Here is a 12,413-nt window from a genome sequence, read left to right as displayed (position 1 = left end):
GTTTCCACAAACCTTCAATTTGCAAAAAAAAAAAAAAAATGCAATATCTACGAAGTGCAATAAAATGAGGTATGCTTGCCTGTTGGGTTTGGGGGGTCTGTGTTGTGCCCATCATTTGGCATTTGGCTAACTAGAAAGTTGTTTCTAAATGACTTTGCATTCACCCTGCATGCCTACTTGTGAACTATAAAATTAAAAGTTAAGTACAGTCCCACTTTATTGAGCATAAATTTTTAGTGCAAGGAAGTGGAAATCTGAAACTACTTGACAAAAGTTTTGACTCCTCAGCATGTTGTGTGGAAGAAATTCAAGCGTTAATGTCTACTTGAGTTACTCCTCAAGCTGATCAACGTGCAATAGTAGTTTTTAAACTAATGCCTAGTTTTTACAAATTTGTCAAAAACAGCAAAATATAGCATAACAAGAAAAACTTCAGTGTTTCCCAATATCTCTGGTAATTGTAATGAATATTTTAAAAAGACTTTAAATTTCAAAATTAAAGTTCATGCAGAGATGACACACTCAAACCTATATAGAAGCTTTGTAGTGTTTTAAAAATTTTTTAAACTTTATTAAATGGATGGGGCAAAAATCTATAGTTTTTACTGTTGACTTCTTAGATGTAAAGTAGGATGTGCTATGGGGTTACATTGAGGGCCACATAAGTCTACCATTAAATACTTAACACTTCGTGGGATACTTCAGTTACATAAATGTAGGAAATTTTCTGGGGGATACTAGGACTCTCCAGCTGTAATTACCAGGAAATTTGAGTTGTAATCCCTGGTCACCTGCGTGACCTCTAGGAAGAAAATCAAGACACTCATCCTGATTTTGTCTGTCATTCCCAAGGTAGGAGGTTGGGCCAGATCAAGTTTATAAGCTTGAGCCCTGAGACATGTTTTCTTGACCTGCAGATTTTTTTTTACACATTTTGCCAGACTTAAGAGACTTCACATAGAAATCCAGAGTTCTGGCTTCTTTTGAGTAATCCCACATTTGAACAATCAGCTAGAACTGACTAGCAACCTGTCCCTTTTAGATGGAACATTTATTTTCTGTTTTGCCGTGGTCAGCACTATTCCCTCTTATCTCTCTGAAATTCAGGTTATGTTATTTTTCTTATGGTATATTTAAAAGGAAAGGAAACTCATGTCTCTTTCAAAATTGAAGAAAAAATACAGAACGCAATAGCTACATACATTCTTTACAAAAATTGGGGGAAGGGGTGAGATGGAGAAACTGTGTGAGTGTGTGTGTGTTTGTGTGTGTGTGTGTAAGGAAAGTGTTTTACAAATGACGTGCTTCATTCATTGATGTTACTTGGTGATTATGGGCACTTGATTTCATGATCCCTGAGATCCCTTAGAGACAGTCTCTAATGTCTCATCTAATTCTGACATTCTGAGTGTCCATGAGATGATTCTTACAACACTGGTATATTTGGAATCGTCTTTGAAGGTCTGTGTATGATGAATGACTGGTTATGAAACCAGTCAAGCTTCCAAATAGAATAGTGGCATCACAGACTCCTCCTAGTGAAACATAGCCAAAAGCAGGAAAGACCAACACATTATTTTAGAACTGGTTTTTACTTCATACCTTTTCAACAAAGGTTTGAGGCCGGGCGCAGTGGCTCATGCCTGTAATCCTTGCACTCTGGGAGGCTGAGGCGGGTGGATTGCTTGAGCTCAAGAGTTCGAGACCAGCCTGAGCAAGAGCGAGACCCCGTCTCTACTAAAAATAGAAAGAAATTAGCCAAACAACTAAAAATAGAAAAAATTAACCGGGGCATGGTGGCGCATGCCTCTGGTCCCAGCTACCCAGGAGGCTGAGGCAGGAGGATTGCTTCAGCCCAGGAGTTTGAGGTTGCTGTGAGCTAGGCTGACGCCACGGCACTCTAGCCCAGGCAAGAGAGTGAGACTCTTGTCTCAAAAAAAAAAAAAAAAAAAAACAAAGGTTTGGTCAGCCACCCAAAAGAGTGCTGGCCTTGTTATCTCCTAAGGATGATAGTGCCCTAGGTGATACCAACATGATAAGAAATCTTGGAAGGAATCTACAAAACCTACCCTTTGTGTTGTTATTGGGATCGGACCACTGATTGTTTTTATTTTCTCACACTACATTAAACCAAAATGATATTAATCTAAGATAAAATTTAGGCCGGGCCCGGTGGCTCATGACTGTAATCCTAGCACTTTGGGAGGCCGAGGCGGGTGGATCACTCGAGGTCAGGAGTTCGAGACCAGCCTGAGCAAGAGCGAGACCCCGTTTCTACTAAAAATAGAAAGAAATTATTTGGATAGCTAAAAATATATATAGAAAAAAAATTAGCCAGGCATGGTGGCACATGCCTGTAGTCCCAGCTACTCGGGAGGCTGAGGCAGGAGGATTGCTTGAGCCCAGGAGTTTGAGGTTGCTGTGAACTAGGCTGATGCCACGGCACTCTAGCCAGGGCAAAAGAGTGAGACTCTGTCTCAAAATAAATAAATAAATAAATAATAAAATAAAATATTTCAAAAATAGGCTAAACTCAATATGTTAGATACTGCAACCACAACTAATTTAGTTTTTGCTTTCATAGGACCTGTATTAGGGTCTAATGGATGAAAAGTATGGCTATTAAGATAATTTTTTGTACTATAAAAATATTTAAATTATATTTTCTGATGGGAGCAAGTATGAAGAAAATAAAAATCTCCCATTACCTGACCATCTGTGTTACCATTTTTTAATTTCTTTAAATTGCACTGCATTGTGTATAGTGCCTTTTTCAAAGGAAAAGTTTTAATTACACTGTCTATTGTATGCTGCTTTTACACTTTCACATTTTCCCATGTACATATTCTTCAAAACTAAATTATGGTTATATATAGCAGTATAATGTATGAATAGACCATAATTTAATCATTTCCCATTATTTGCTATTTAGTCTGTTTTCAGCATTTTGCTACTATAAATAATGACTTCATGAGCTCTTTATACATAAATCTTTACCTGAATCTGATAATTTCCTTCAGATAGATCCCTATAAATTGATTATTGGATGAATGGGTATGAAGTCTTTATGACTTGATATATATTGCAAAATTGGAGGAAAGACATGAGAGATATGACACTCAGAAACTGAGTATTTCTGTCTTCCTCTGGATAGATGGGGAGAATTAAGAACAAGAATGAACAGACACATGACTTACAGCTGCTAATTGGGGTGGGGTGCTGGCAAAAATTGGAGGGATAAAACTGCCATCCCCAGCAGCTAAGAACAGGAGGTCTTCCAATCAAGGCATGAAATACCATCAATCCTCAGCCCTGCAGAGCTGTTCAGTGAAGGAGACAACCAGCTCTCAAGCTCTATGATTTACAGAGCTCCAATGGCTTAATAGAAAACATCAGTAAATACAGTCTTTCTGTAACTATCCCCCTTCCATCTTTCCATCTTTCAACAATCAAATGAGAAAACAAACTTCCTACTGCCCTCTCCCAAACATCAACCACAAACCTCAATAGTCATATTTTCTCACTGCTTCCCTTGATGGCTTTTTAAATTTGACTTCACCTATAAAAAAACAGAAAGAGCTCCCTCTTCACATATTACCTGTCATATTCTTGATCCCTATAGGGTTTTTTCTCACTCCCCTAACATGTCTGCCTCTTTCCTACTTTATCCATTCTGGAAGGCAGCCGTGATTCAGAGAAAAGAGCACTGGATTTAGTAGAACTGGCTTTATGCTTCCTGCTTGCCATTTCTCTCTCTAAACAATCTTGGGAAGTAGTTTTTTAACTCTTTTATCCTTGGTTTATTTTGTAAAATAGGAATACTTTCACCTTCTAATATTAATAGAATTGTTAGGTTTATGTGAGGTAACATGTGAAAGGACTGGGATGATAACCAAGTCACAGAATTATTGTTTTTAATGAAGAGTATTTTCACAATCTATATCTTCTGATAGGTAAATAAATCCAATTCTTTTGTTGGGATTCCTACTGCTGCATATGTTAGGTATGTTGAGCATTCAAAACTCTGCCAAGATAGAAGTTGTAGATTATTCCTCAGTTATTTTTACTTGGGAGAACTCCTCAGGTTGTTTTGGCATTCTTTATATACACATCAATTGCATGGTCCCCTGCCATGTCTGTACAGCATGTGATTCTTACCTTCTGGGAGCTAACTTCTAAGGTGGCACAGTTCATTGATTCACTCTTCAATTTATTCAATCAATATTTAGTGAGTAGTTAATATGTGCCAGACACAGCATAAAGCATTCTTCCTACACTGTTTTGTTTCTCCAGAGACCATGTTCTTAACCACTATGTTATTCTAACATCATCATATACTGCCTATGAATATACACATATACACACACAATACAGCATATTAAATAGCAACCATATTGCTTCCTGAGATAAGCTTTGTATTTTGATTTTGGTGTGTGACATGAAACAATGTTTTAAGCAATGTGGATTAGCAATTAATTATTTAGTAAGATGTGAAGGACAGGAGTGATCTAATCATCAACCAGCAGAACTCTGAGTTGCCTGAAAGTCCAGTTCTCATTTCTCTTGTCTAAGATAGCATCCTGAAGTACTTACAGTTTGACAAGAGGTTTCACAGATGAAAGGTGGGTAACAATTCAGGTGTTTAGAGTGGCATAGATGATGATCAGAATGGAAGGCAGAGAGACATCAAAAGAGACCACCAAATGCTCTCAAAAAATCTCCCATGTTAACTAAAGAAAAGATTGACACAGAGCTCAAAGACAATAGTATTTTTGGGGGGTTGGGCAGAAATCCTAAATTGCAAACCCATTCTGATTAGTTGGTTATTAGGGTACTCCCAGCTAAGAGATATTGAAGGCCAGAGAAGATGTTGTCTTCTGTTGTCATCCATGTCTATGGGGAGATCCTGTGGTTTGATCTGTCTTTGGCAAGTGTGAGTGCAATCCTCTAGCAATCTTCTGACTCCGCTCTAAAGTCTAAGTCTTAAGTACTTCCTTTTCTTTCACATTCCCTCCTTTTGATCAAGATCCTTCTCCAGAAAACCTTGCAGATCAATTAGAAATTCTGATTTTTTTCCCCTCGTCTCTGGGATGGGCATGTCCCAGAGAGTCATGTCCTTTGTTAAGGGGTCTCAAGGTCTAAGAAAGTATAAGGCTAGAGTGGGCCACATTTGAGTAAGAAGGAAGTTTTAAGAGGCGAGCTCTCAAGCCTGTTTAAGTCCCCCGAAAGTTGTCAGATCTGAAAAAGATGTCTTTTCTGAATCATAGGCTTGATTGACCATGTTGAGCTTCTAAATGACCATTGCTTTTGTTAAACTGTTATTTCTAAGCAAACTTGGGTAAGGAATAACATAAGTAACTTAAATAGTGACAAAAGTTGAAGGCTGAATTTTTAGCCACTTTCTGACTTTACAGGTTAGTCAGCTGAAGAGATCAAAAAGCTAAACATTCTAACAGTGGGTACTCAATTTAACAATTAGCATGTGTGCAGATTTTTCCTACTTGATCTCCACTTTGTTAGAAGTATTTATCCAAGTGTAACAGTAGGTATTGGCTACAGTGTAAACACCTCCTTGCTCAGCCATGATATAATTCAAGGTAACTCTGCTATACAAGGGAATAGAAGGCAAAAAATAGGAATATAGAGAAAGTAACATGCAACAGGCTAAATATTTAAGGGAATTCAACCACATGCCAGCCTGTTCCAGAGGGGTCTTGGGTGAGCAGTCAACTTCAGCTGTCATCTGCTTCAATTCCAGGTCAGTTCTAGCTTCAAAGTCTCCAAATGCTTCTGAATTCCAACAGGGGGCAGGAACTTTCATTAAGTGAGAAACATGAATCCAAGAGTCAATGCCTTTTAGTATGGCAGCATGAGCACGAGGATTGGTAAGGAGTCCCCGATATGGACCTTTTCATCAAAGTTGAAGGAAATCCTTTTGTAAATGCCTTCTCCAATAGTCAAAAATCACCACACTGAAAGTTGTGATTTTTAGTGTCTTTGTCTCCCGGGAGCATGGAGCACACCATGGATATATTGTACTACTAGGGAATGATTTTTGTCTATAGCCTTAATTATTCCTTTATAATATTAGAGAATGTCTGCTTTAATCAGTGGAATATCAAAAGTAAAGGAGGGTAAATGCATCTGGTAATTTCAAAAGGTGACAACTTATGTTTTCCAAAAGGTATAGACCTTTGATTCAATAGGACCAGAGGAAATGCCTTTGGCCAAGGCAATTTTAATGTTTCCACAAATTTTGGCAGTTGAGTTTTGATAATGCCATTTGCTCTTTCCACCAATCTAAAAGATTGAGAATGGTAGGCACAATAAAAGTGTTGTAATATGGGCCAAAATTCACAAATTTGTTTTATAATATGACCAGTGAAATGATTTCTTTGGTCACCATATAGGAATATTTTCTTTTTTTTTTTTCCACTTCTCAATTCATTTTACGGAGGTAGTATTACCCTGATACCAAAACCACACAAAAAAGAAAACTACAGAACAATATCCTTTGTGAATACAATTTCAAAAATTCTAAATGAGGCCGGGCGCGGTGGCTCACGCCTGTAATCCTAGCACTCTGGGAGGCCGAGGCAGATGGATTGCTTGAGGTCAGGAGTTCAAGACCAGCCTGAGCAAGAGCAAGACCCCGTCTCTACTAAAAATAGAAAGAAATTATCTGGCCAACTAAAATATACATAGAAAAAATTAGCCGGGCATGGTGGCGCATGCCTGTAGTCCCAGCTGCTCGGGAGGCTGAGGCAGTAGGATCGCTTAAGCCCAGGAGTTTGAGGTTGCTGTGAGGTAGGCTGACGCCACGGCACTCACTCTAGCCAGGGCAACAAAGCGACACTCTGTTTCAAAAAAAAAAAAATTCTAAATGAAATATTAGCAAATAGAATTCAGCAATATATGAAATTATATACCATGAACAAGTGATATTTATTCTAGGAATGCAAAATTGGCTCAAAATTTGAAAAAGCAATGAATCGATATAATCTACCACATAAATAGGCTAAAGAAGAAAAACAATGTTATATCAATGGATGCATTTGACAAATTCTACATCATTCTTCTTCCTTCCTTCCTCCCTCCTGGAATAATATTTTCTAATAACAGTTTTGCAACAAATGAGGTAGTGCACGTCAGCAAGGGAACACATCTACTCAATGGGAAAACATACAAGTCATAACAAGAACATATTTATAACCTTAAAAGAGAGATAGCTGGATGAAATCCATTTGCCAAACCTCAAAGGGTTCATTAAGCAGGTCAAAATGACCTGTAACTATCTGAATTGTCTTTCCTGACTTGAATTTTGGATAAACAATACAAGATAGTTGTGCCTCTTTGGTGGCCCTTGAAATGTTTCCCTACCAATACTGGTTCATAAAACCTGTAAGTTTATCAGTTGCCCAATGAGTCTTCTGATGTGTCATTTCAAGTAGAGGCTTTTTTTTCATAGATTCTGGTAATACCAGTTTATTATTAGGTCCATACCACAAATTTATTGTTGGGCAAAAAAAATGCAACCATTATCAGCCCAGTAAAAAATTTTTTATGTGATACTCAAGACTGAGCATCTTTAAACATACCATTTAAATCTTATTATGGAAAATAATTTAGCTATTAAGGTCTTAGAGAAACTCAAGGCAGCTGCTTTTGCTGCATGCTCAGCCAAACTTTTTTCTTTAGCCTCATCAGATACCAATTTTGAGTGCCCAGAAATTTTGATTATGCTCAGAGCAGGGGGAAGTTGAATTGAATTGAATAAATTATTGACAAAAGTTCCACTTTTAAATTGGTTCCATCTAGGGTTTAAAGTCCTCTTTGTTTCCAAAATGTACCAAAATCATGAACAACCCTAAGGGTGTAATGGCTTTCAGTGTAAATATTTGCAGTTTTACCTTTCACCAGGATACAAGGTCTGGTTAAGCAATAAAGTTCTCCATGTTGGGCTGAAGTAGCCATCAACAGTGGGGCTGCCTCAACTACTTCAAAAAGGGTGGTAATAGCATATCCAGCATGATATTTTCCTTCATTATCTGTCATATGATCCATCAGTAAACCATGAAAGCTCTGTATTTGGTACAGGGGTTTCTTATAAATCAACTCTAGATTTTAGTAGCTGGTCACTTAGATTTAGAAAGTCATGAGTTGTCTTGCATTCAGGGAGAGGGAAGTAGGGTTGTTGAATTGAGATTATTGCAACAAGAAAAAATAGTACAAAGAAAAATCAAAACCGAGATCTCCTAAGAAATGACTCTGCTTGCAGAAATATGTGAGTATAATAAGAGTTGAGTAAAACTTCTACAGCATGAGGAACATAGATAGTGAGAGGAGAGCCCATGATCTCTTCTGAAGATTTAGTTAAAGCCACGGGCAATATAGCTCTCATTCAGGGTGGGAGTCCCTTAGCTACTCAATCTAATTGCTGGCTATAATAGCCAAAGGGTCTGTGTCGATCTCCATGTTTTGGGGCAAGGACTCCTAATGCATTTCTTCTCTTTCATGCACAAAAAGGAAGAAGGGAGTTGACAATTTGGGTGTCCTAAGGCAGGAAGACTTAGAAGTCCTTCTTTTAATTGATAGAAGGCTATGTGGGCATTCTCTTCCCAGTCTAGGGAATCTAGTTTGTTAAATTTCAGAAGAGCATATAAGGGTTGAGTTATCAAAGACGAATTAGGTATCCAGTTTCAACTGCCAGGCCCAGAAACCCTTCTAATTGTCTCTTAGTCTGAGATTTAAGAAAGTTTAAAATGCCTTTAAGTATATCAGGATCCATGAGAAGTGCTTGGTTTGGTATCAAGTGTCCTAAATATTTTATATGGGCCTGGGTAAATTGAAGTTTTTCTCTAGAAACTTTATGACCTTTGTCTGCTAGAAGTTTAAGGAGATGAACACTGTCATGTTCACAAGCCTCTTTAGAAGGGGAACAGAGAAGGAGGTCATCAACATGCCACAAGAGAATTGACCCTTAGGGAAAAGAAATGTCTGTTAAATCTGCCTTCAATATCTATGAAAAGAGTGGCTTTTCAGTATAGGCATTACTGAGGCATTGTTGTCCTTCCCATGTGAAGGCAAATAAAAATTGACACTCAGGGTCCACAAGAATGTGTTTTTAAAAAGCATTATAAAGATCTATCACTGTGAAAAATTTACTTTCTGTGGGGAAGGAAGTCAGGAGGATATGGAGATTTGGAATGAAAGCTTATGGAGGAATGATAATAGTATTAATGGCTCTTAGATCTTACACAAATCTCCATCCTCATCCACAAGGCTTCCAGGAAGGATAGGAGTATTGCAGGGGCTATTGCAAAGCATTGTAAGATTCTTGGCTTTATATTCTTCTATAATTGGTTTAATTCCTGCAAGACCTTCAGGGTTTCTAGGGCATTGTCTCATATTAGGAAAGGGTTTATTTGGGTCAATTTGAATCTTTTAGTGGGAAAGGTAAATGGATTCATCCAACGTCTGTTGTTGATTTGGCCCAAAGTTCCTCAAGAACCTCTTTTAAAAGAGCTAAACTCCCAGCATTTTTGTTATCTAGGTTAAGGGCAAAAATGAACAAGGGTGTTGAAGAATTTTCACTGTTGCAAGTTAAAGTGGGAATTGAGTCAATTTTAAGAATTACCTCTCTTTTTTGCGAAAGGAAATGGCAGCATGATATTTTTCTAAGAAATTCCTTTCCAGTAAGTGAACTGAGGTCAAGGAAACTAGTAAAAAAGAATGACTGTCCCAGAGAGGACTTAACTGAAAAATCAAGGATAAAGATTTGTAAACTGTTAAATGTGTATTAGAAACTCCAACCATTTGAATTTTTTCAGTACTCCAAGGAAGGGGCTGCTTGAGGCAGGTGGGGTTAAGCACAGAGAGGGTTGATCCAATGTCAGTAAGGACAATGAGAACCTTCTTTCTGATAATTAAAGAAATTTTGCCCAAATGATTAAGAGGCAAGATTGGAAATATCCCTGTGTTTCCTTGGAGCACCCTTACTCCATAACGGACATAGAGGATGGCAATTTATTAAGGGGTCATTTAGCAAGTTTTAATTGTATACAATTTTTTCCCAATGTGCAGGCTTTTTGCAGTAGTAGCAGACCCTTTTAAGATTTGGTTTTATGGCATTTGACTGCCATGTTTTATTATGAGGGGTAGAGAGTTGTTGAAGCTGTAGGTTCATTATTTCCTTTGCCCTCACTTTATTGGTCTTAGTATTAATAATTGTTTGGGTTAATTGGTTGTCCAGCTGAACTAAGTCAGAGGTGGCCATTGTTTCCCAATTAAGTTGAGGCTGGTTAACTAAAATTGCAAGCTCTTCATATTAGCCATTTACAAACATAGAATTAAAAGCCATTTTGGTAGATTTGGCATCCAAGGGAGTCCAGAGTTTTCTTACAACTATTTCAAGACTACTGTAATAATCATGTACTACCTCACCTTCCTTTTGGGTGCCAGCCTGTGAGGCGGAAGCTCTGTGGCTAGCACATGCTCTGGTGCAGGCTTTGGAAATTGGAAAAAAAGGTGAGTGACAGCAGGCAGGTGAGACGTGCTATTTATTGTTGGGGGGATACAGTAGTGGCAAAAAGCATGGCTGAGAACATGGAAAGCATTTATATATGGCTCTGAACAATGGTGGCAACATGCCATGGGAAAGCATAATCACATGGGTTCACATAAGGAAATAACGCCTTTGTTACATTAGTATGCTGACTCATGCCTCCCCAGAAGGCCAGCTAGGCCAGATTGTGGCAGTCATCTCTGTTTGGCCTAAAAAACCTTTTGCCTATACAAATGCATTTTCCCTGACATTCCACCCCCTAGGTAATAGGTTTTGTGGCCAACACATGGGCCCATAGGGAGGCCCCTTGGGCACAAATGCCACAACAACAATACATAGTATCACCAGACCACAGCAAGCAGCTCCTAACACTAAAAGGGTCCAATGCCAAAGGGATGAAAGATGTTCCCACCATTGCTGTAATGGGTCTCCAGTTAACTGTTGGATGGCCTGTACCTCACTCTCAACTTCCTTCAATGCAGAGGAAATATCCTCCTGGTGATCAGGTATATATACACAGCATTCAGTATGTATGACTGCACATGTGCCTCCTTGAGCTGCAGTGAGGAAATCAAGGGCCATGCGGTTTTGCAAAACTACCTTTCTCATCTGAGTGACCTCATCCATCAGGAGGGCCAAGGCCTGCCGGGTTTGATTCAGGGCCCAAGCAGTATGCTACACTAGGGCATTCACTTCTATCTCTACCTTAATGGCTCCACCCCCAGGAAAAAGGATGGCTACCAAGTGAAACCACCATGGGCTCCATTTCACCCGATGCCAATGGGAGAACATGGCATCCCAGTTATGTGACTTCTCAGTAAAGAGGGGGAGAACCTTCCCTGGGATGTATGGCCATTCCCACATGCGTCTTCCCATCCAACGAGTGGGACGATAAAGCCACCTATGTCTTCCACATACCCACAAAAATCCTGGGGGCACTCTGTCAGTGGGGACAGTCCCCACTAAAAGTTTTCCACCCCAATCCCCGGGTGGCATTAGTATTCCAAGTAATGTTTGCACAAAACTCCTTTGGGATCCTTCCCACAGTGTGGTTTCTCAATCCCATTCCCTGTTCTATACATAGGGGGACCACTTGGCACAGTTCTACTTGTTCTCCTAATAGCCAACCCCGACCGTCCCAAACGGTATATCCCAAAGTGCAATGTGGGCATGGAGTCCATCGCAGGTGTTTCTTGACTACCATGTGAACGGGGTCATAGTCGGCATCCTGGGGACCCCACATGGCCAAGAAAGTCCAGTTCTGCACAGAAGCAGAGGTGATGCTCCAGCGCAGGTCGCTGGAGGTTTCCACCAGGAATTCCATGCAGACCCAGCAGTGAGAAATATTTGTGACTTGAGCATAAGTGTGAACCCAGGAGGCAATGCTGTTAGCTTGGATTACCCTGGTCAGTAAGAAAGAGCAGACAGGGGGACCAATAAGGGTAACTAACTCATGTCCTTCAAGCAGCACACAGGCTACCTGATCATCCTGGGACAAGATTGTGGCTGGAATTGCCTTTTGTCCTGGGTGATGGTACCACATAATCTCACCCATAATGGGTTTGGCAGTTTCAGGTGCCAAGACAAGGGGAACCCAGGAAATCACCTAAAGGGCAAGAACTAAGGTGCCTGTGAGGAGGGTGGCCTTTCCATGGTGGCCTGCTGTTACTGTCACCAATTGTTGCTCAGGGTGAGCATGGCAGGTGACACATTGGAGAGGTACTGTAACCCATCACCCCACAGACCAATTCACTGGGGTTCAGGGCCTGTTACACTCCATGACCATGTCCAGGTTTTCGTCTCTCCTTCCTTGAGGGGAGTTGGAGCTGGAAGCAGAACAGTTCTGTCC

Source organism: Lemur catta, chromosome X, assembly GCF_020740605.2.
Source record: "Lemur catta isolate mLemCat1 chromosome X, mLemCat1.pri, whole genome shotgun sequence".
NCBI lineage: Eukaryota > Metazoa > Chordata > Mammalia > Primates > Lemuridae > Lemur > Lemur catta.
This window is presented reverse-complemented; position numbering follows the sequence as displayed.